The sequence below is a fragment of the Pogoniulus pusillus genome, chromosome 21 (genome assembly GCF_015220805.1).
Source record: "Pogoniulus pusillus isolate bPogPus1 chromosome 21, bPogPus1.pri, whole genome shotgun sequence".
Taxonomy (NCBI): domain Eukaryota; kingdom Metazoa; phylum Chordata; class Aves; order Piciformes; family Lybiidae; genus Pogoniulus; species Pogoniulus pusillus.
Genome location: NC_087284.1, coordinates 9,517,586 through 9,537,652, shown reverse-complemented (window position 1 = coordinate 9,537,652; position 20,067 = coordinate 9,517,586). Strand labels below are relative to the sequence as shown.

General features: G+C 44.0%; 1 long non-coding RNA gene across 1 annotated transcript in view; it reads right to left on the bottom strand.

The window, feature by feature from the left end:
* Nucleotides 1-9,638, bottom strand: part of LOC135184792 (uncharacterized) — a 30,133-nt gene extending 20,495 nt beyond the window's left edge. Inside the window, exons 1-2 of the long non-coding RNA XR_010306178.1 lie at nt 9,563-9,638; nt 9,120-9,246 (exon numbers count right to left, since the gene is read on the bottom strand). This is a non-coding gene — a long non-coding RNA (uncharacterized LOC135184792). The remainder of the gene's footprint in view (nt 1-9,119; nt 9,247-9,562) is intronic.
* Between the last annotated feature and the right edge of the window lie 10,429 nt (nt 9,639-20,067).

Below are 20,067 nucleotides of genomic sequence, written 5' to 3'. Positions count from 1 at the left end.
TCCAATGCCTGACCACTCTTGCTATGAAAAAAAAAATCCCTAATATCCAGTCTAAACCTACCCAGTGGCAGCTTGAAGCCATTCCCTCTTGTTCTAGCACTAATTACCTGTGAGAAGAGACCAGCACCAAACTCTCCCCAACATCCTTTCAGGTAGCTGTAGACAGCAATGAGGTATTTTTATACACAAACACAGGTTTAGTGTTAATAGCATAAATTTAAGGGCCTGATTTTTGTTTTCATAGTTAAGTCTAGCCCTCAACAACATGTAAGATGCACATACAAGAGACAGTAGTTCATGACTCGCTACCTGTCATATTCTGCACGGTTTCATGGTACATTGAGGCATTAAGAAAACCTTAATTTCAGTGAAAATCGTTGAACTGCTCTGTGTGGTTTGGGTCACTTCCTCAGAATCACCTACAAGGCAACACCAGGTACAATCTTCCAAAGTGATTGTTACCATTTCAGCCACAAAACATTGTTCCTCTTTGCACGACTGCTTCATCCATGAGAAGTTCCAAATTTGGCAACTAAACAGAGACCCTGTGGGTACCAGATTCCTTAACTACCCACTTTTCTTTCCAAATCATTGTCTATTGGCAAGATCTCTCTTCCTGAAGACCTCTTATATTTTCACCCACAGTCTCATGTCTAGAAAAAACTATTTCTGAAATTCCACTTGCAATTCTGCACTGAATTCTCTGAACAGAATCCTGGAGTGTAATCTCTAGGCCTAAAACTAACAAAACCTTTGTATGCTTACTCACTATACTGATTCTCTACAGGCAGTATGAGTATAGAATATGACAGACTAACATATGGCAAATTAGCACAGAATAAAAAGCAAAATTCTGGAGGTAACAGTAACAAACCTCCAAGTGTTCTTACAAAAAGTATTGATACAGGCTCTTCTGTACTGTATATGTGCACTGGGTTTATGTTGTCTGAGAAATATGAACAGGGGCTTGGCCACAAAGTGACTAAATTCTTTATTTCACCTATAAGAGCACTTATATGAGGCTGTTAACCCTTCCTGCTGCTGCTGTGTAGGCTGATTGTAATAGCCATTGCATTTTATACTGCTCACCTCCTGGGTTCAACACTAAGCATCACAAAACTACAGACACAGCATTCATTCTGTCACTATAAATTGATTATCTCAACACAACATCAATTAGTTGCTTCTTATCCTTGTGCTATACAACTTCCTCAACAGAAAACTAAGATACAAGTGAGTTATAATGGGAATGAAGTTCACACTAAAATTTAAGGCTGCTCAAGGTCTCCATTGGTGCCAGTGACCTACCTCTGTGTTACCCTCTGTATTTTCATCCTTTGGAGAACCTATGGAGCTCTGCTTTCCTCAGTTAGTGTGCATTTAGAGTTCCTTTCACGTCACATTTTTGCATTTCTTTGGCACACTGGAATGCTGAAGCAATTGGCTGTGCAGTAGATTTCTTCAGTGTTTCAGTGTGTCAGTTCCATCAGCCTGCTAATTGGTTGGGTACCTTGAATGCAAGTGCAGAAGAACTGATGCTCTGGCCTTCCCACACCTACATTGTTTCCTTATTGCTTGCCTTCATCTGGTTTTACCACTCACAGGCTTTGAATTTAGAAAACATTTTAATCTTAGAATCATAGAATTGTTTCAGTTGGAAAAGGTCATCAAGTGCAACCATTATCTGGTACTAAACCATGTCCCTCAACACCACATCTCTGTATCTTTTAAACACCTCCAGGGATGCAGATTCAACCACCTCCCCAGGAAGCCTCTTCCAGTGTTTGATAACCCATTCAGTTTCTTCTGATGTCCAACATAAACCTCTGCTGGTGCAACAAGAGACAAATTTCCCATATCCTATCACTTATTACTAGGGAGAGGAGACCAACACCCATCTCACTCCAACTTCCTTTCAGGGAGTTGTAATGAACAGGGAGGCCTCCCCTCAGCCTCCTTTTCTGCAGGCTAAACAACCTTAGTTCACTCAGCCCATCCTCAGAAGACCTGTTCTCCAGATCCTTCACCAGCTTCACTGCCCTCCTCTGGACCCACTTCAGCACTTCAGTGTCTTCTAGTAAGGTGCCCAAAACTGACCACAGTACTCAAGGTGTGGCCTTACCAGAGCTGAGCAGACATACATTATTCCTACTTACCTTCCTTGATTCCTTATTTGTCTACTTTTGGATGCCAACTCCTTTTTAATGTACTCTTGATACACTGTGGATTGTTGTATGTTTCTATTCCTGCATATAAGGGCTCACATCTTATTGTTTCAGATTGGTCACATTCCTTAGCCTCTGCTTGTGACTGAGTGATTCTTTTAAACCCTTTTTTCTCCACAGGAAAAAAAAAAATCTTCCCTTTTATACTTTCCATTATTTTTGGCAAGGTCTTGATAAGTGCATGTATGAGTTAACTCCTTGACCTCATTCCATTTTCCAAGAAAATCTCTCTTCTCTCTTTTTTTGCCTCTGAGAACTAAAGGAAGAGGAAATAAATTATTGCAAGTGCTCTTTTTTTTCTTTAATAAGTGCCTTCCTTACTAACCTGGTTTGTCTTAATCATTTCTCTTCTTTCTGCTTCCCATGCTGCCAGGCACAGACAAGGCATTCTCTCATGTTTGACCACTTCTTGTTCAGTTGCAGAAACTTTCTGTGTTATGTCTTGTTCTGAAAAAGAGGTATTGAGCTGTGTGGATGCTCTAAAGGGCAGGAAATTATAAGTAAACTTCACAAGTTAAGAGAAATAATTAAATAGGTTCATATCTTTTTTTTTTTTTTCCTGGAGGGATTTTATATATGGTTAAGGTAATAGCTCTGAATTTGTTAGTGGAAGGGTTTTTTTTTTCCTTTTACATTTCACCTATTCTAAAATCCTTATATTAATTTTAATATTTAATATAAAATTCCTGACCAGGCAGCTCACAGAGATTAATTTCAGCCTTGCCTATGAGGCAGAAAAAATCCTGTCTCCATTTCACTGATGAAGCAGAGATGGTAACTTTGCCAAAGTTGTCTTAGTAAGTCTGATAAGCAAGGAGAAGATGTTAGTGGTCTTAGTTATTCTGTGCCCCAAGTCCAACACAGCCTTTCTGTACCTGAAACAAAGCGATACCAATGTAAGCTCTCTTTTTTTTTTACCCCAGTATTAGAGATGTTAAATTGTAATTAAATGTTTTGTGTTTTATCCTAGCATAATTTAAAGTGGCATTAAGACAGGCATCAAACGGGCTTCCTGTGTTTTGTGTGACGCGTCTTTGTGTGCGCGCGCTGCCTACATCTGTTCTGTTCTCTGTGAGCGCTGCTGTGGAAAGAAGCCAGGGAGAGCAGCAATGATAGGAGGCCCATAATGGCCTTCACTTGCAGGGGACTGGTCCAAACTGAAGCTCACATTGCAACTGGTCAAAAGCTGCTGCCACTGGAAACTCTGAGGAGTGAAGACATGAGGAACTGTGCATAATGGTGTAGTGCTGCATCTGTATCTTTGCCATTCACTTGTAGAGAAGCAAAACCAGTGACGCAATAAAGAACATTCCTGCACAAGCACTCAGTTTACAATACTAACTTCATTCTTCTTTTCCATCCCTGGCCCAATTCCTGCTGTTTTTCCTTGAGATATGAGACTCGTGTATTGCTTCTCTACACTTTTGGGTAGCTCAATAGTCATTTCTTTGTTCACTTTCTCAGTTTTATGCTTCTTCTCTTCATTTATTTTAAGTGTAAAGTTTTACCTTGGGATTTTCATTACACTAGTAGTGCCTTGTTTAGTTCTGGGCTCCTCAGGATGAGAGAGATATGGAGCTACAGGAGGGAGCCCAGCAAAGGGACACAAAGATGGCAAAGGGCCTGGAGCATCTCTCCTAGGAAGAAGAGCTCTAAGAACTGGGGCTGTTCAAACTAGAGAAGAGACAGCACCAGGAAGACATTATTACAGCCCTTCAGTACTTAAGGGGGGCCTATAAGAAAGATGGGGACAGACTTTTTAGCAGCCTCTGTTGGGACAAGACAAAGAGTGATGATGGTTTTCAACTAAAAGAGGGGAGATCTAAACTAGATCAAAGAAAGAAATTGTTTATGCTGAATGTCGTGAGATGCTGGCCCCTGTTGCCCAGAGAGGTGGTAGATGCCCCATCCCTGGAAATATTCCAGGTCAGCTTGGAGGGGGCTTTGAGCAACCTGATCCAGTTGATGTCCCTGCTTGCTGTAGTGGGGGTTGGAATGGACAATTCTGTGATTCTGTGTCCACAAAGAGGATTTGAGGTCCTTGAAAGGTTTTTGTGCATAAAGTGGAGTTCATACAAGCTTCAGGCAGTGACTAAGCAGAATTTAATCTCTTTAGGCTTTAACATCCCTTTAGTCTTTTGTTGCTCTAGCCCAAAGGTGGGATTATTTATTTTGTGTACTATCCAAATTTTGGTACTGGAAAATCATTTTAGTGAGGAATAAAATAAAAATTGCCTTTAAGAAGCAGTTCAAGCTAACAGCTAGTACCATTCTATCTCTGGTTTACACCACCCTGTGCAGTGCAGCAGTTAGTAAAACCTGAGTGCTTGGCCTCTTCAAATGAAGACTGTGTTCTGGATGTTAGGTCGTATCACCACCCTTGGTTTTAGCAAAAAAACCTCAAATTCTACATCACTACCTAGGTAGCAACAGATTTAAAAGTATCTACTCTTAGTGTGAGCTACACTTGATTTCCCTGGACTCGTTATCCTTAACAAATGAGTCAAGCCTGGCTGTGCAAACTTGGTTTGCAAACCCCATTTTGCCTGGGATTAAAGCAGCCTGGGATTAGCAATCATGCTTGACAGGAAAGAAAGCAGTTACTGCCTGAAACTTGAGTGCCATGGTCTAGTTGATTGGATAGGGCTGGGTGATAGGTTGGACTGGATGATCTTGGAGGTCTCTTCCAACCTGTCTGATTCTATGATTCTATGATTCTATGATCCCCAGGTGCATAGGTAAAGACAGCTTGAACTGACTATCTTAGACTTGATAAATTTTGCTTTGTAAGACAGACTCAGTATAATCTGTTCCTTCTCTTAACTGCCAGCTCCTGCACTTGGGTCACAACAACCCCAAGAGTGGCTGGAAAGCTGCCCCACAGCAGAGGATATGGGGGTGCTGGTCAAGAGCTGGTGGAAGCTGAGTCAGCATGTGTCCAGGAGTCTAAGAAGGCCAATAGCATCCTGGCCTGCAACAGGAACAGAGTTGCCAGCTGGAGTAAGGCAAGGATTACCCCCTGTACTCAGCACTGGTAAGGCCAGACCTCAAATCTTGGGTTCAGTTTTGGCAACCTCACTACAAAGAAGACACAGATGGAGGAGCTAGAGCAGGCCCTTTTAGTCAGAGGGGCAACCCATTGCTCGTGGTTCTGTCTCTGTATTTGCTCCTCTGCCTTCACTGTTTCTGTTTTTTTCACTCTTGTAATCAAACTGGACACTACCAGTTAAAAACTTGGTGTCCTGGTTACTGGTTTTAGACTGAACAAAATAATTTCTCTGTCATTTTGCATTCCTTTTACCAGGGTGGCTGTGACCTTCTAGAGTGTTCATAGGATATTGTTTCATTATCCTTCTGAGTTAAGGATGTATGTGCTGTTTATTCATGAAAAAAGGTCTTGAGTTGTTGAAAAAAATAAAGCCCCCCCCCCCAAATAAGTAAACATTTTGCTCCTTTAAATGGCTGATTGACACCTAAAGCTTTGTGTTCACATATTTCTCAGACTCAGAAAGCTGCCACACAGTAAGTTCAGTAGAAGCTGCCTGTGTAGGCACAGTTGTCACTGAAAAAAAACAAAACTTGAATTGTTTTACATATACTGAGCACAAAGGTTGTACCTGTGGAGCAGCTGACAGTGTAAGATCACAGGTAACATCCATGTGCCTGTGACCTGAACTGTTACAGTTTGCAGCCATCCAGAGCATACCTGGGACTGAACAGAGAGATGCAGCCCTCCCACCTTCAATACACATGTAGCATCAGAACCTTCCTTGTGAGGGTGGCAAGGCACTGCAGCAGATTGCCCAGAGAAGTTGTAGAGACCAGTCACTAGTGGTGTCCCTCAGGGATCAGTGCTGGGCCCCATCCTCTTTAACATCTTCATAGATGATCTGGATGAGGGCATGGAGTCAGTCATCAGCTCTGTATCATTCTCTGCTGTTCCCCAAGTGCAGAGAATCCCAAGGGATTTCTCCTGCTTTGTTCTACAGGTTGCACTTCTGGTTGGTGGCTTTATGCTGCTGCCTTAGGAGTTGTCATTGCCATGGCTTTATTCCCATCAGCTGACAGAGACGTAAGAATTTCATTAGCTTGATAACTGCTCTCATTTTGGCTGATATAACATGAAAAATGTAGTTTGAAAATACCTTCCAGGGCTGCTGTGGTGGCCCAGATAGGGCTGTGTCAGAGACCCCAATTCATTTCATAGCCTTTCAGGCCTCTGGATGCCACATTTACTAAGCAGACTCCCACAGGTTTCTCCACAGCAGGCAGAAGGGCGGCTGAGCAAAGAGCTTAGTCAGTTCTTCAGCAAGTGTTGGGATACTTCATCAAGAAATGCTTTTGATGCAGTAACTTCTGAAGGCTGCTTTAATTAGCACACCTTAATTGCAGCCTGCTCTATGCGAGGATGCTCTCAGCACAAAGGTAGAAGTAGGTCCCTTTTCCTTGTGGCTACAAAGGAAGCTGTGAGTCTGTTGGGTAACATGACCCCAAAGCAAAGAACTCCTATCCTCAGCTACGAGGCCTGGAGAAGATTGTGCTTATCAGTGTCTGGAGGGCAATGAGCAAGAAGATGGGGCAAGACACTTTTCAGTGGTTCCCAGCAACAGGACAAGGGGCAGCAGGCACAAACTCCAACCCAGGAGGTTCCACGTAAACATGAGGAAAGAAATATTTCCTGTGAGAGTGCCAGAGCACTGGAACAGGCTGCCCAGAGAGGTTGTGGAGTCTCCTTCTCTGGACAGATTCCAAACCTGCTGGGACACAATCCTGGTTAACTTGCTCTGCAAGCTTTAGCAAAGGGTTGGACTAGATGATCTCCAGAGGTCCCTTCCAGCCCCCACCACACTGGGATTCTGTGACTCTGAGGAATGGATTTTAATGTTTATGTACCCAGTTTGGGGGAAATAATGTCCAAATCTGAGTAATGTTCAAGTCTGAGTATTCACAAAGTAAAATTGATCTACACATTCTGTTTTCCAAATAGAGCACACAATGCCACATGACTTCTGCATCCACTCAAAATGCCTTGACTAGCTCCCACTGAGCCCCCGAGCTCCTCCTGGATAAACAGGCTACAAATTCATCACAAAAACTGGCAAAAAAATGTTGAATTATAAATATATTGGAGGAAATTGTGCTACATTGGCTGACAATTCATTAAAAAAAGAGGAGCTGGAATTGATCAAATGAATTGTTTGTTACTAATTATTTGCCTTGTGCTAGCTATGATGTGAGACCTTGAGGGTGGGAATAAATTATCTTAATGAGGGATTAGGTTAAGGCATGTCATAAATTCTCATTTCAAGAGCTAACCCCACCATTAACATATTTGCCTATAACTGTGAATCTTCTTTAATAGCTGCCTGTCTTTGCACTGCATAAAATGTTCCTCTTCCTCACGTCTGCGCTCTGAAAAAGGAAGTTAGTGGCCTCCCTCAGATTTTATCTTCGTTAAAGGAACCAAGGAGATACTTGCAAGGAAAGAAGAGGAATGTAGAGGGAGTTATACTTCATTATGGAGAAAGAAATGCTCACATTCCAAGGACAAATGAAGTCACAAATACCTTTTACTGTGAGCTGAACACAACCCTGCTTTTGGAAACCTTGTTTGTATAGTGCATGTGGCCTTAGAAATAGAGATTTCCAAGTGAAATGAGGATAGAGAAATAGGGATAAGCTGCCCTGCATAAGTGAAAGGGAGAAGAGGACCGTGGATGCCTGTATAGTTTTGCCTATAATAGGCTCAGGAGTTACCTCTTAGGATTTGAGCACCGTGCAAGCCAACCATTAATGTTTGCTTCAGATGATCTAAGTAGCAAGGGCTTCAAATCTGCTCTTCCTCCTCTGTAGCCACATTATTAGCATACTACATTGTTATAACTGATATTAATAATTCCTAGCAAAATCTGAGCCACTCATAGGCTGACTGGGACAGGGACTGTTTCTCTTCATGTATTTGTGCAATGCCTTCTAGCTGCAGATACTACTGAAAATAAAAATGACCATCCAATAAAACCCCAGGCTTCTCCCTCTCTCCCACTTTCCTTAAGGATAATCTTTCCTGTGAAGGGCTGCATCAAGAGCAGTGTGGCCAGCAGGGCAAGGGAGGTGATTCTCCCCACTTACTCTGCTCTTGTCAGACCCCACCTGGAGTCCTGTGTGCAGTTCTGGAGCCCCCAACATAAGAAGGAAGCCCAGAGAAGGGCCACAAAGACAATCAGGGGGCTGGAGCAGCTCTGCTATGAGGACAGGCTGTGAGAGTTGGGGCTCTTCAGCCTGGAGAAGAGAAGGCTTCTAGGAGACCTTGTAGTGGCCTTCCAGTATCTGAAGGGGGCCTACAGGAGGGCTGTGGACTATTTACAAGGTCTTGTAATGACAGGACAAGGAGTAATGGGTTTAAACTGGCAGAGGGGAATTTTAGACTAGATGTTAGGAAGAAGTTCTTTACAGTGAGGGTGGTGAAACACTGGCACAGGTTGCCCAGGGAAGCTGTGGCTGCTCCCTCCCTGGAGGTGTACAAGTCTAGGTTAAATGAGGCCTTGGGCAACTTGTTCTAATGTGAGGTGTCCCTGCCCATGGCGGGGAGTTGGAACTAGATGATCTTTGAGGTTCCTTCCAATCTAAACCATTCCATGATTCTAAGGTGACAGAGCACTGGACCAGGCTACCCAGACAGGTTGTGGAGTCCCCTCTGGAGAGATTCCAAATCCACCTGGACTTTGTGAACCTAGGCAACCTGCTCTGGATGACCTGCTCTTAGCAGGGGGATTGGACTAGATGATCTCCAGCAGTTCTCTCTACCCCCACCATTCTGTGATTAGTTATCCCCAAAGTGCTATGAAAATAAAAAGCCTACTGTATTTCTCCAGTTAGCTCAGCACTCACACTCACCAAGCAGGTCCATGCAGCAGATGGTGTGCAGACACACACCTTCTTGTGCTGTGCCTCAGTCCTCTGCATGCTCTTTCCATCAGACATTGTTTACTCAAAGGATCAGCAAAGCTGGCTGTTGTGTAAGCTGAGGATGAAAATTTAGGAGGATGCATTAGATGGTTTTGTCTTTCACAGAAATATTCAGGTTGGAAAAGACCCTCAGGATCACCAAGTTGAACAGACAACCCTACTGTACAAGCTGCACCCTAGACCATATTCCCAAGCACCAACATCCAAACAACTTTTAAACATATCCAGGGTTAGTGACACAACCACTTTCCTGGGCAGCACATTCCAATGCCTGACCACTCTTGCTGTGAAAAAAATGTTTCCTAATATCCAGTCTAAACCCACCAGCTGGGCAGCTTGAAGGCATTCTCTCTTGTTCTATCACTATTTACCTGTGAGAAGCAACCAGCACCAAGCTCTCCACAACATCCTTTCAGGTAGCTGTAGATGGCAATGAGATCTCCCCTCAGCCTCCTCTTTTTCAAACTAACCAGCCCCAGCACTCTCAGTTGCTCCTTTCTTTGATTTTGTTTCAGAATGGATTGAATCTCCTCGGTGCTTTTAAGGCACGATACAGTGCCTCAGATTGCCAAGAGCACTTCTTTGAATGACACTTTTCATGCTGCCTTTTTTTGTTTGTCAAATATCCACTGCTGGCTTTTGCTGCTTACTTGCATCCTTTCTGCAGCTCTTGATTGAGCTCTGGGAGCACACAGGATATGCCATCTGTGAAAATTGTCTGAGCTCTTTGGAGATGGGATGGAATGGTTTGGCTTGGAAGGGACCTTTAAGATCCAGTCCAACTGTCAACCCCACACTGCCAGGTCACCATTAAACCATATCCCCCAGCATCACATTCAGCCTGTAGAGAACCTTCCAAGCACTGCCAGGCTCCTTGCTATTGAAATTCAGCACAGGAACAAACCTCCCAACATTCATTATTCTCTTCTGTAGCAATCCAGAGGCAGCACTTTGTGTTTGTGCAGGAAAGATTCATCACTTTTTTGGGTCAGCTACCTTAGCTCCACAAACATACACAGAGGGAAGGAAAAATGAGCTCCATACACCTCATTCATGTCAGAACTCAACAACTTGAAGAGTGCAAATATTCTGCAGTCACTCATGAAAAGAAATTTTTAATAATAAATATCTAACAATTAATGGGCTGGTAGCTGCAGTTGTCTTCAGGGCATAATATCTAATTTCCTTGCAATGTTTCATATCCTTACTTTTCACGCTGCAACAGTCTATCATTAAAACCGAATGCAGGTTTCTATCACTTTTATTTATTTTTCAAATCAACTTATAAATCAGTGCCAGGCCTTGTTACAGATGAGTTCCAATAAATTATCAGCTGTGGACAAATTCTGAATGTTAAACATTCCCTGTTTCTTCCTCCTCACTGTTTGTTGGGTTTTTTCCCTCCCCTCCCCTTACAGCGCTCTTGTATCACCCTCTGATCCCAGAGCACATGACAGGCAGGGATTTGGCAGGGGCTTTTTCCATTTTAACCAAGGTGAAAACCTGGCTACTTCAGTTGGTACTACTGAAATAATGTAAAAATGTATGTTTTTCAGGAAAAAAAAAAAACCAAACACAAGACTAAGGAAACAGTTTGATGCAACCTACAAGAAACATACATCTCTAGACTTCAGATAGATGGCATCTCCTTGACTTCTACCTGACAGGTGATTTCCAGAGTGAACTGTAACCCTCATCTAACTCTAATCAATTCTTTTACCAAATTCTCTTATCAGCTCTCTTACTGTTGCCCTTTGGATGCAGGTCATAAGTGCTTCTGGGAGCTAATGTTGACTTTTCTGTAGCCGATCTGCCACTTCTCAATTGGGTTATTGACATTAGCAGTGTGTTGCCTGTTTTGATACTACCCCATCTGCAATGCTGTGTCCAGCTCTGGAGCCCTCAACATAAGGAGGACATGGAACTGTTAGAATGGGTACAGGGAAGGCCAGAAAGGTGATCAGAGGTCTAGAGAACCTCTTCTGTGAAGACAGGTTGAGAGAGCAGGGGTTGTTCATCCTGGAAAAGAGAAAACTCCAAGGAGACTATAAAGCAGTCTTAGAGTGTTTGAAGAGAGCCACAGGAGAGCAGGAGTTGGACTTTTTACAAGGGCATGAAGTGACAAAGTGAAAGGGAACAACTTCAAACTAGAAGAAACTAGACTGAGATTAGAAATTAGGAAGGAAGTCTTCCCCATGAGGATGGTGAGGCACTGGAACAGGTTTCCCAGAGAAGCTGGGGAGGCTCCAAGTCTGAAAGTGTTCAGTACCATGTTGGATGAAGCCTTAAGCAAGCTGGTATCGAAGGAAATTTCCCTGCCCATTGCAGGGGGGCTGAAATTAGACGACCTTTACAAATCCTTTCAAACCTAAAATATTCCACCTCTGCAGACAATCTCAACCAACTTCACCACCCTCACTGTAAAAGATTGCTTCCTTACATCTAGTCTAAATCTCCCCTCTTCCGGTTTAAAACCATCACCACTTGTCCTGTCTCAACAGACCCTGCTAAAAAGCCTGACACCATCTTTCTTGTAAGTGCCCTTCAAGTACTGAAAGGCTGCAAAAAGCTCTCTCAAAAAGCATTTAAAAAGTATTTAACAGAGCTGGTCAGAGTGCACTTATCTACTTATATTGTGGAGCAGCTAAACTAGTTGGAAGAGATGTTCCTGGCACAAACAATGGGGATATCTGTGTCCACAAAAGGATGTGGTTTCCTGGATTAGTGCAAGACAAACTTCCCAGCACTTGTATGGACCTTTGTCCCCCTGTGCTCAGGTGATATCTCTCAAGATGTGCTAGATTAGGAGCTCCTCTCCTCAGCATCTCTGTCAGCAGCTCGTCTGTGCAATATAACATGGCCCTGCGAGATGATTCTGTGACTCTAACATAGATATGCTGCACCTGGACCACTACACAAATATCTGGGGTGCACCAGGAAAAGTGTGGCCAGCAGATCTAGGGAGGTTCTTCTTCCCCTCTACTCTGCCCCGCTGAGACCACACCTGGAATACTGTGTCCAGTTTTGGGCTCCACAGTTCAAGACAGACAGGGACCTGCTGGAGAAAGTCTGGCAAAGAGCCATGAGGATGGCTGGGGGACCTGAGTAAAGAGAGACTGAGAAACATGGGGCTGTTTAGTTTGGAGAAGACTGAGAGGAGATCTTATCAGTGTCTACAAAATATCTGAGGGGTGGGTTTCAAGTGGATGAGGCCAATCTCTTTTTGCTGATCAGCAGCAATAAGACAAGCAGCAATGGCTACAAAATGGAACATAGAAGGTTTCACCTAAACATGAGGAGAAACTTCTTTACAGCAAGGGTGACAGAGCACTGGAACAGGCTGCCCAGAGAGGTTGTGGAGTCTCCTTCTCTGGAGATTTTCAAAACCTGCCTGGATGTGCTCCTGTGCTGACTACCCTAGGGGATCCTGCTGTGGCAGCAAGTTGGACTCAGTGATCTCTGGGGCTCCCTTCCAACTTCTAAAGTTCTGTGATTCTGTGATCTTGTGGCGAGGAACACAATTTCCATTATCTTCCAGCTGTTGGAAGTTCAGCATCACAGATAATGGAAATCCAGCCAGATATCTGCATCTGTAGTGAGCTGCCTAGATTTAAGAAGAGCTTTAGCTTTGCATGGCCACTGTCACTGAAAAGCAGGGTACTTTTACATCTGTATTTATACTGAAACTGATTTCAGCAACCCAGATTGAAAAATAATAACTGACACTGACATTTTACTACTGAGAAATTTTGTTCTCAGTCTCCTAAGTACTCCTTTATCCAGCTGCAGGGGAATACGAATCAGTGCTCCAGCATCTATCCACAGCACTCCTCCTGAGTCCACAGAAACTTATGGCAAATCTCTCTCTCCACCTACACCAGGTCAGTCCCTACGCCTGCTCAATAGGTGATACTGGTTCCCTGCATTGCTGTAAGGCCTAACAAATTTGCAGGGTGCTTGGAGTTGTTTGAATGAAAGACATTATAAAAGTGGAAAGGTAGTAATAACCACAATTATTATTATTATTTCTTCAGAGGAGCCCTTTGCATTGCTCTCCAGAGCAGCTTCTGCCCAGTGGAAGACTGCCTTCCCATCTCTCCACACTCAAGCTCTATTAACATACAAACGAACAGGTCACACTCTTCTTGGAGCAGAACTCTTTAGCATGTTAATGACAAATTCACACCAGTGGCCCCTGAGTGCTCTGGAGAAATACAGGTTTTGCTTAGTGCTTAATAAAACAAAAAGCCCTTCATGAAATATGTCACTTGGGACCGATTAATACTGTCAGGAGAGATAAAATGGAAAAGGAAAATGACATCAATTTATCTTTCCATGGGTGCCAAGTGTGGCTTGCACACATACTGCAGTCTCACTAGTAATGTAGCATACATGTGGGGCTACTTGGCACCTACAGGGCCAAATTTCCAAGTGAAGGCTCACAAGAAAGGCTTAGCTTCTGCTTCTTATGACTTAGGAAAAGCCCAAAGTCAACATGGATGAATGTGGTGATGTTCACTAGAAGCTTCACAATGGACCCACAGCCACCATACCCTACCCTAACACCACTAGAGGACTGATATGATTGATGTAATCTGAGTTCTCATAGCTCTGGCTACTTAGTTTGGTCCTTCTAGGCCAGATGTCATGCTGAGGGAAGTTGCCTGGCAGTGCTGGATTAACAGTTGGACTTGATGATCTCAAAGGTCTCCTCCAACCAAAATGATTCCATGACTCTGTGGTTCAGTGAGCATTTCTGAAAATCTAACCCTGCACACAAACATATGAGGTCATTTTACACTTAGGGCCACAGCAACATGCAGCACTTCACAGCTTTGGGTGTACTTCAGATGTCAAAAGGCAAAAGGGAAAGTTACACTCCTGGTTTCTTGCAACACAGTTTAAGGAGTATCTTTTAAAATCAGGGATTCTACAGGCCACTTTCACGAGTTATGGATGAGAGAAGAAAATTTTGCTTGAAGGACTTTATCCGTAACCTAAAAAGATCAGCAGAAACCAGTCTCCTTGCTGTCTTGGGCCTTAGACCACACTTCAGCTCTTACAGCAGCCAGTCACAGCCATCAAGTAGAGCCCTGCACCATCCAGAGGCTGTCAACTCAGTGTTCCGTCTGGAAAGGCTCTGTACACACACTAAAAATGATGGCAGGGATTTGAAGATGTTGTCATTGAGTTATCACAAAGAGGCAAACTCAATATTATAGTACATCTACTGCTGTTGCCCTCATGGAGCCAAATATTACACCACGTGTTGGTACTAAGTGGTTTTCTGTGTCCTGTAAAGGTTACAATACTTACAAGGAAAAGGGCATCAGAGATAATTCTTTACAGGCTCTTAGTTGGAATCCTAAGGAAAGCACCTTATGAAGGTGTGGGATGCCTGAAGCATGCAGATGATGGCAAAGAGGGTGACTTAGTGCATTAGTCTGTATCAAGGTTTGGGCAGTGTCCACTCAAAGCTTCCCAGCTGTGGAAAAAAGGGGATTTTGACACTACAAGAGTGGGAAGGTGAGATTTACAATACCTTTCCAGCCTTCTGATGTAGTCAATGGGGAGAGGATTCCTACAAGGGGCAGCAGTGGCTGCATAAGGACTTGTGAGACATGACAGAACTCTTTGGTCTTCATAGAATCAGAGAATTATTTTGATTGGAAGAGACAACCCAACTGTTAACCCAGCACTGCTAAGTCACCACTAAACCACTTCCCTCAGCACCACATAGACACACTTTTTAAATCCCACCAGAGATGGTGACTCCACCACTTGCCTGGGAGCCTGCTTCAGGGCTTGGCAACCATTTTAGGGAAGAATTTTTTCCCTATGTCTCACTTAAGCCTCCACTGAGACAACTTGAGGCCATTTCCTCCTGTTCTGTTGCTTCTTACTTGGAAGAAGAGGTTGACACCCACCTCACTACAGCCTCCACCACCTCACTACAACCTCCTTTCAGGCAGTTGTAAAGCACATGGTCTCCCCTCAGCCTCCTTTCTTTCCAGGCTAAACCTCAGTTCCCTCAGCTGCTCCTTACAAGCCTTGCTCTCTAGACCCTTTTACAGCTTTGTTGCCCTTCTTTGGACATGGTCTGGCACTTTAACATCCTTGTAATGAGGGGCCTAAATTTAACTGAACCCAGTATTCAAAGTGTGCAGAGTACAGGAGCATAATCACTTCACCCAGATTTCCCCCTTCTGAAAATCAGAGTGCACAAAAATTAAGAGCTGGCACAGAGCATGGTCTGTATCCAGCACAGGATGCAGAGAAACTCTCCTGAGCTCCACACCAAAGATTTAGGCTTATATCAGGCTTCTCCTCCAAATCACCTTCCTGTCACTCAACCGTCAAAGATGAAAAGACTCAACAGCTAACAAGTTAGACAGTGTGGCCTGAGGACTCTCACAAGTGCATAAGAAGGATAGTAGCCAGCACTAGCCCTCAATACAGCCAGGACATGGACCTGATGGAGCAGATCCAGAGGAGGGCCACGAAAATGATCCGGCAGTTGAAACACCTCTGCTACAAAGACACAGGATCACAGGATATCAGGGGTTGGAAGGGATCCAGAAAGATCCAGTTAAACCCCCTTCCAGCACAGGACCATACAATCTAGCTCAGGTCACAGAGGAACACATCCAGACAGGCCTTGAAAGTCTCCAGAGAAGGAGACTCCAGAGCCTCTCTGGGGAGCCTGTTCCAGTGCTCTGATATAATTACAGTAAAGAACTTCCCTCTGGTGTTGAAGAGGAACCTCCTGTGCTGCAGCTTATATCCATTCCTCCTTGTCCTATCCCAGGGAGCAAGTGAGCAAAGCCTGCCCCCTCCCTCCTGACCCCCAGCCCTCAGATATTTACAGACATTTATTAAATCCCCTCTCAGTCTTCTCTCCTCCAGACTAAAAAGCCCCAGGTCCCTCAGCCTCTCCTAAGGCAGTGCTCCAGTCCCCTAATCATCCTTATAGCCCTCCACTGGACTCTCTCCAACAGATCCCTGTCCTTCTTAAACTGGGGAGCCCAAAACTGAACACAGTATTCAAGATGGGGTCTCAACAGGACAGAGTAGAGAAGGACAGGCTGAGAGAGCTGGGGTTGTTCAGCCTGGAGAAGAGCAGGCTCCAGGGAGACCTAGTAATGACTTGGAAGTACCTGAAGGGAGCCTGCAAGATGGATGGAGAGAGACTGTTTACAAAGGCCTCTAGTGACAGGTTGAGGGGCAATGGCTCCAAACTAGGGAAGAGCAGATTTAGACTGGATGTTAAGAACAAGTTCTTTACAATGAGGGTAGCAGAACACTGGATAAGTTGCCCAGGGAGGTAGTTTGGGGCCCATCCCTGGAGATATTCAAGGTGAGGATCAAAAGGACTCTGGGCAACCTGATCTTCTAATTGAGGATGTCCCTGCTGACTGCAGAGGGGGTTGGACTACATGACCTTTGGAGGTCCTTTCCAACCCAGACCATTCTATGCTTCTATATTTCCTAAGGACAGTCAAGTCTAGGCTATGCCTGTATTTTCAGTCCACTGCAACTTTGGAAATGACAGAAAAAGAACCATTTTTCTTTTTCATTTCTCACTTTGATTGGTTTTGTGCAGGAGGAATTATCTTGACTCCTATGAAATGTCTCTATTTCCCTAACTGTGAATACTGGCATACTTAAAACAGCAAACCAGCATCAGCCTAAGATATTGACATTTGAACATATATTGATGTTTGGCCTGGAATAAGGAATATTTGTGTCATATGAAAGCCTACCTCTATGGGAGCAGTAGTATTTTAGTCAGCATTCTCAGGTATTCTGCACCTGTATTTTTTTCTTGTTGAAACAGATCCAAAATACACAAATTCACAGATCTTGTTTGGAAGGGACCTCCAAAGGTCATTTTGTCCAACCCCCCCAGCATCAGAAGGGATACGTCCAATCAGACTGAGCTGCCCAGGGCTACATCAAATCTGATCTTGAGTGTTTCCAGGGATGGGGCCTCAACCATATCTCTGGGCAACCCATTCCAGTATTTCACTACCTTAATTGTAAAGAACTTCTTCCTAATGCCCAACCTAAATCTCCCCTGCTCAAGTTTCAAACAATTAATCCTCATTCTATCACTAGAAGCCCTTTCAGACATTTCTTCCCCAGCCTTTCTGTAGGTCCTCTTCACATATTGAAATGCAGCTATAAGGTCTGCCTGCAGCCAAAAGGTCTGCCTGGAGCCTTCTCTTCTCCACTGTGAACAGCCTTGATTCTCTTGGCCTGTTTTTGTAGGAGAGGTGCTCCAGTCCTTTGATCATCTTTCTGGCTGCCCTCTGGACCCACTCCAGCAAGACCATGTCTCTCATATGTTGGGGGTCCCATAGCTGAATATAGTACTCCAAATGAGGTCTCAGCAGAGCAGAGCGGCAGAATCACCCTTCTCTGTCTGCTGGTCGACCTTAGATGTCCATCAAATTGTGAACTCTGGAGAAAGCTTCCCGTCTGGGAAGAAGAATGCTGCTGCAGATTTCAGCAATAGCTGTAACCCTCACAGTTATCTTCCCTTCTACACATACCCAAAAAGCAATTTAACGCACCAGCAGCGGTTGCCTATTAATCGGGCTAGAAAAAAGGTAGCCAGGGAGGGCGGGCTGGAAAGAGGAATGTGGCACTATTATGTATTGCTAGCAAAGTAAACAAGCAGCATCCACATAGTCATTTCCTAATTATGAGCTGTTTCATAAACTGTAAATGCTAACACGGGAGAGGTAAATCATAGCAATTTAATTAATAAAACACTTTAGACAATTAAATCCATATGTGCATGTCCCGAGGCACAGCATCAATAATAGAAGCTTGCAGGCATATTTGGGAAATTTTATGCAATCATTTGCAGATCTTGTAGTCAATAATTGGTACAAACTGGTTTAACTCTTCCTTGCCCAGTCTGCAAGATGGAAAAAAATTGTTTATTACTATGACTATTGTTGATTTCATTACTATGTTGTCTATTTTACCAGACTATGGGTGGTAAAACACTGGAACAGGTTGCCCATCCCTGGAGGCACTCAAAATCAGACTTCATGTGACTCTGGACAATCTGATCTAGAATGAGAGAATCAGTCAGGGTTGGAAGGGACCACAAGGATCATCTAGTTCCAATCCCCCTGCCATGGGCAGGGACACCCTACTCTAGATCAGACTGGCCAGAGTCTCATCCAGCCTGGCCTTAAACACCTCCAGCCATGGGGCCTCAACCACCTCCCTGGGCAACCCATTCCAGGCTCTCACCACTCCCATGGTGAAGAATTTCCTCCTCACGTTCAGTTTGAATCTCCCCACCCCCAGCTTTGCTCTATTCCCCCTAGTCCTGTCACTATCTGATATCCTAAAAGGTCTCTCCCCAGCTTTTTTTCTAGTTGGAGGTGTCCATGCTGACTGTAGCTGGGTTGGACAAGATGACCTTGGAAGGTCCTTTCCAACTCAGTGCAATCTGTATTTTAAAATTATTTCTGTGCAGGCTGCAAAATGGTTCTGATGTCTTCCCTGCACGTATTTGAGCTCTGTACACTATATGGGCTTCATCCTAGGCAGGTCAAAGACTTCTTTTCCTGGTCCAGAGAGATAGACTAAAATTTGCACATTTGCACTTAAGGTTCTGAACTCTAGATATAATTTCTTAACAAGAGGCCATGAGCTTTGAAGTCAGAATCATAGAATCATTAAGATCAGAAAGGTCATCCAAGATTATCGAGTCCAACTGTTAGACCTGCACTGCCAAGTCTACCACTAAATCCTACCCATCAGCACCACATCTCCAAGTTTTTTGTACACTTCCAGGGACAGCACTTTCACCACTTTCCTGGGCAGCCTGTTCCAGGGCTTAACCACTCTTTCAGTGAAGAGAGAGTGCAAAGAATCTGTCCATTACCAAAGATACCTCAAAAGAATTTGAAGACCCTAAGCACAGAGTTGAATAGAGACTATGATGGATCCAGATAGACAACTGATGGCTGTGCAAAGCCCACCTCATGTGTGCAGTAACTTAGATCCATGCACAGTCTGGTTTGCAAACCAGACTGACAATGATCCTGAAAAGAAACAGGCAGTCATAACCAAAACAGTGCAAGACCTAGGTACTATGTTTTCCTGTGGGATACAGAAGTTGGTAGCACCATACAAACTTCTATAATCTGGAATATCTAGCACAGCCTGTTAAGTTTGGGAGTCGACTACAAGAGCTATGCACTCTGGTAAATGAGCCACGTGCTGTTTTTCCAGAAACTGCTAACAATACCCAAGCCCAACATTCATAAAATGCCCAAAAATCTCTGAGGAGCCAGCTCCAGGATGAGGCTGCTGGCTGCAGTGGAGTTCAGGCATCACTCAAAGAACTGACCAAAGTATTGTGTCCCCCGCTGCGAAAACCAGACTCCTATATACCAAGATAGTGCTCAGGTCTTCTAAGACTCACTAAGCCTGGAGAAGGAAATAGCAGGGATCACATCCCTGTGCTGGCTCCCAGCTAATTTCCAGAGCCCATGCAAACTTTTGTTCTTACAAGTTCAAGCAGTGACAAAACCACCCCTGGCAACATCAACATGTGTATGATCCTTGAGCCACACTAACTGTATGCTCTCTGGGATAATGCAAATCACAAAGACCAGTAAAGCAGTTAGTGGATTCTGCCCCATTTACATCAATTTTTCAGTTCTGATTTATGCAGTTCCATGATAGCAGTGCTCCCTGGGGACAATGCAGCTCATGAAGTCCCCAAAGTATCATATAAATGCTGGGGACATCTTCAGTTAAGGAAATCTCAGTGGGCAGCCTTCAGGTAGAGATCAAACAGATGTTAAGCCTCAAGAGAAAAGCTTTCTGAAGAAATTCATTTTGA